Source organism: Cavia porcellus, unplaced genomic scaffold (assembly GCF_034190915.1).
Source record: "Cavia porcellus strain 051 isolate PalLab524CR breed Dunkin Hartley unplaced genomic scaffold, mCavPor4.1 scaffold_5, whole genome shotgun sequence".
Classification (NCBI taxonomy): domain Eukaryota; kingdom Metazoa; phylum Chordata; class Mammalia; order Rodentia; family Caviidae; genus Cavia; species Cavia porcellus.
In genome coordinates, this window is record NW_026947488.1 from 71,515,971 (window position 1) to 71,521,574 (window position 5,604).

Sequence of the window (5,604 nt, forward strand, 5' to 3'; positions counted from 1 at the left end):
TATTAAAAGCAGGTGACTTGCTAAATGCATGATTTATATGATCAAAGGCCTAAAAATATAGCTTCCTATGTTAAAAAAAAAAAAAAACTACCAATTTTAAAAAACACCTGGAACAATTCATGTGTATGTGTTGCTATTGTAAATAAGATACAAAAGAAGTCACAAAGAATTTATTAAAGCTTTCAATTTAAAAATTCTTGCCATGTACTTTCACTAGGCATTACAATAACAAAATTTGCTTATTTATATTAGCCATCTTGTCCTTTACATTTTACAGTGAAAATATTGATCATATTTCACGTTGCTTTTACTTATACTAGACTAAGGGTATTGGGTGTTATATCTAATATGTACAAACATTGGTAAAGGCAATCCAGGTCAGCCTTAAAGAACCTCTGTAACTCTTGTTAAATTTTGACAGGGATCTGTTTTTTTTTTTTTTTTTTCCTTAAGTATTAGTGACAGTACTATTTGTTCATTAGATTTTAAAATATTAATGAAGAAGAAAAATTTTCAAGAAAGATGCCACGTAAATACCTGAAACAAAAAAAAAAATTGTTTTGAAACTTATACTACAAAGAAATGTAAGCTTTCTAGATGGTGACCCCATGAGGGCATTTCTATTTGTATTTGAATAGGCTAATTTCCAAATTTGGAGGGTAGCCCATGTTCCATTATCATGCAGCCCACAACATGCTTGATATTGTTAATTAGGGTGCAAATTGTGGTGGTATTACTGGTGACCTGGACATGTGTTCAATAGAAACAGAAATGAGCCCCTCAACTCATTTCATGTAGGCCAGAAAACGTCTGCCAGATGGTTATAGCTTTCAGTAACTATTGAACTGGATGGCATTTGAACAAATGACTTAGATATATAGTGTTTGAAGCTTATTGTGAAAATTCTGGCATATCCATGGAGATTAGTCTTAATGAAAAACTACATTAATCTACCTCGTGCATTGTGATTAGCCTAAAGTAGATAATTTTGTCTTACTTTTGCCGAAGTCAAGCTAGAAATGCCTTTATTCGCTTTAATACGATGCTGGCAAAACATCTGGGAGATTTACTGGTATGCAGGTATCTATTAGGACATCAAAATTAAATTCAATTCCCTGAGGTGTCTTACTTTAATTAACAAATTCATGATCCTCTTCTATTAATTAGCACGCTAAAGGAGTAAGTTTCAGATGACTTTAATTCTAACAAAGCATTTATCTCCTACCATAATAAAGAACATTAACAATCTCAATCAAATTTATTTCATACATGTTATAACAATTTTGAAATTCCACATAGAAAAGTAATGAAAGTAATATTCATTATTTTTAATTTAAATACCTATTTTGGCTGTGCAAATTCTTTTAAATGTCTCATTTAGTAAAACTGTAGATTTTTTTTTTTTTTTTTTTTTTTTTTTTTTTTTTTGGTACTGGGGATCCAACTCACAACTTTGTATTTGCCAGGCAGGTGTTTACACTACTGAGCTAAATTCCAGCATATAACACTGTAGTTTTAACATTGTATCATTTAAAGATTATTAATATTAACATGAGTTCATTTACTATATTGTATTACTAAACTTTCAGATGCAAGGCTTGGTATAACTAGGAAACAACATGGATAAAATCTGCAAATAAATCCCTGCTCTGCTCAAATATAATTTTTGCATAGCCATATATTTTTTCTATAGGTTGCTATTTTGAAGTTTACCTTGATTGTAACAAAATAATTATCAGAGTAGATTAACAGATTAGATATTCCAAAAGCACCAATATAGCAGAAAATGGTGGCCATTTCAAACAATTTTGCCTTGTGTAAACCACAAATAGTGACTTAAGGAACTTTGTAATTTAAAGGAACCCAGTTATGGAAAACTGAATAGTAATTCTGAAAATCCTTATAGAATTTTTGTCCTTATGTACTGATTTGTTGTCAGCATGTTTGTATTCAAAGTATCATAAAATTAATCGCAAATAGAATTCTGATGTTCAATCAATACCAAATACAAAAAAATCAAGATATTGTGTATAATTTGTTTTTAATTATTATTATAAATAATTAATCAATCAGGAAATATAATAAATTTAAGAACCAAGAGGTGGCACCAAACTTTATGGAGTTCATCATGTTATAGGTCAGAAAGCAAATTTCCAAAAATATTATTGCTATAGTATCAAGCCATTAATAATTGCAAATAGTTTTGGTACTACTAACAACAAATTAGTCTACTAATAGGAATGGAATTCTCATTTGAAATAATGTTTAGTTAACTAATTAATAATATTTAATTAACTGAGTCTAGAAGTTATTGTTTCCGGTCCTCAAAATCAGTTGTAAGAATTCATCCTTCAGTGCTGACCTGTAATGAGATTTTACGTGTTTTATCTTTGAAAATACCTTTTTACACAAATGGATACTGATTTGAACTCATGAACATATGGAAGGCACTTACACAATTCTGTTAGATTCTTTAGCAGTTTGTCTTTTAGCATGGCATTGCATTTCAGATTGTTTCTAGCTGAACGTTAAATAAAATTCTTATCATGAATCTTAACATCAAAAAAATACAGATGCTGTTACAACTAAGTCTTAGAACTGCTGTGCATTAGAGAAAATTAGTGTCTAACTGATTTTTTAGCACAAATTAACAGAACTGATGATTTCATCTACTTAATTCATTGAACATCACAGTTAAGTAGTGATCTTTAGTAGTGATTTATCTAACATAAAGTCATTATTATTGTTGCACTTAATGACAATAAGCCACCAAGTTAAATTCAAGTCTGCCAAGAGCATACCTCCATGATGAATTTAGAAGCACAAATCTTGGAAATCATCTCAAAGGGACAAAACGATGTGACATGTACTTTCGCAAAAGGATGAGACATGTACTTTCGTACTAAAATGCAGTTCTGACTCATGTGAAAGAGGTAAAGAAGGGTCTTGATGTAATCCTTTTCTCCCCCGGTACTGAGGATTGAACCCTGCTCTTTGTGTAAGATAAGCAAGTCATGTATGACAGAGCTACACCTCCAGACTTTTTTATTTTATTTTGAGACAGGTCTTACAAAGTTGTCTAAGATGACCTCAATTTGTGGTCCTCCTTCCTCAGTCTTCTGAGTAGCTGAGATTATAGTCGAGTGCTACCAACCATATCCAGCTTCAATGAACCTTTTAGTTCTTACTGACACAGGAAAAATTTTGCATGTGATATTTTAATACAGGTTGAACAAATTTCAGCCAACCTAATGGGGAGTTCTTAAACCAGTCACCCTTTTAGAGGAGTGCCTGGAATTCTCAAGTGTGACTTCAGTATCACTATGATAATAAGTTCATGTGAAAAGCTACGCCCATCATCAATTATACACCTTTCTGCAAGAGATCTCAATGGTACTTTTTCATTGCTGCTATGGTGTACCACTTCCTTTGAATATTTATTCACATTGTTTTTGGAGAGAAGCTTTTCCATGGTTCCTATAGGCCTCTCTACTTGAGAGGAAACTCAGAAAAGACAAACAGATGTGATGAAGTATAGCTCCAGTCAATGCAGTTGACCTCAGGCTTGCCTGAGTATTCATGATTTTCCTCCCACACAATCCATCCTAAACACCCTACACTCAGCTGTCACTTTAGAACATCCATATTGCTTACCTGATGGTGTGGAACACCTTTGCTCCTGGGGATCTGATTGCTTAATGATCACACACTTCTCAGGTATGAGTCACTGCAAGTAACTGTTCATTGAGGCAAGAGGGTACTGAAGGGGCCCACTTGAGTGATTTGAGAAAGCATCTCTACCTTCTTCTGCCTCACAAGACAAATTACCCTGTTCTCATGGTGATTCATATTCTTTTCCCCTGGTTCCTGAACACAGAGAGCCCTGAAAGACAAGCTATCTTGGTGGCATTATATTTTATAAATTGAATAAAGCATTGTGGTTTTGCTTGAAAAGAGCATACCTTTTCTGGTTTTCAGGACCTCCATTCCTTCATAGCCCACACTTATGCAAAATTCCCCAGTGAGTCATTTAGAGGAGTGGTAAGTATACTTACTCTTACTTTTACCTCTTTCTTCTCAGATTATGTATTTTTACTTATGGGGATACAATGATATACAGAGGACTTTCATTTAATGGTTGTACAGATACCAAGAAATTTTATCTCATCCTTTAAGAGAACTGACAACAGCCTGATTCTGAAGCTGTGAAAATCTGTCTCAAAACTGTGTGAAGTTAGGTATCTTTGGACAGCTGGTATATAATTTAGCTATGATCATGGGTTCCATGATCATAAGTCCACTCCCAAATCTTTTTCACTGCAAAAAATGTGGCCTTCACTATGGCGCTATGTTATGCTTTGGATCAGGAATTTAATAAGCTTTTATAAGGTAGTACTGATTGAAATTGCGTGGGTAAGAATCGAAAAACCATACACTGAATAGGCATCTACCTTTTTAAAGTGATATATTGATAGTTTTTACAGAATGAAAGGATTAAAGTTTTTATCCCACTTCTAGGTGACCAGTTGATCTTAACTAATATTACCACATGGATGTCAAGAATTGAAAGGAGATATTTTCCAGAAGGGTCATCAAACAAGGGGCGGAAAATATTCCCTAAAAGACAGAGCTGGATGATACAGCCATGACGAGTTTTGTAAAGAAAGGATGAGGCTTATCTGGGATTCTCTTCATTGTCAGCTCAACCCCTCTACAAGGCCACTAAGGGTTCCTTACCAGAACCCCTGGACCCTACTAGGCCCATACATGCCTCCTTTCAAAGATTAAAAGAGGCTCTCCTAAAAGCTCCAGCTCTTACCCTTCCTGATCCCACCCAACCTTACATCCCATACACTACTTGTCAGGGCCACAACGCTATAGGTGTACTAGGACACAAAAAGGGACCTTCTTTTCAAGCAGGAGCTTACTTGTCAAAATAGATCACACAATAAAAGGATGGGCTCCTTGTCTCCGAGCTCTTGCAGATGCAGCCCTCCTGACACAGGAAGCTAAAAAGTTTACATTAGGGCAATCTATTACAGTACACTCACCTCATCACCTACGTGAGCTTATCTCACATAAGGTGCTCCCCACCCTAATGACCCCTTCTCGCCTTCAACAGGTACACTTAGCTCTCAAGACCCTTGCATCTCTATTGCAACTAGTGGTCCTCTTAATGTGGCAAGCTTACTTCCCACCTCAGAGGGCCATCCTCACCATGACTATATTGAGTTTTTACAGATGACTCCCACCCCTTTCCCTCACATCAGTAGCACACCTCTCTCTTTGGCCTTTGACACATGGTTCATAGATGGCAGTTCAACAAACACAGACAACCAAAAGAAGGCAGGATATGCAATAGTTAACCAGTCAAAAGTTATAGAAGCAAATCCACTGCCACCTGGCACCTCGTCGCAGAAGGCAGAACTTGGTGCTCTTACAAGGTCTCTTACACTAGCAAAAGACAAGATTATAAATATATACACCGACTCAAAGTATATATTTAGCATTTTACACTCGCATGCCTCTATCTGGCAAGGACAGGGTTTTATTACCACTCAGGAAACCCCCATCATTAATGCTCCCCTTATCCTTAAACTTCTA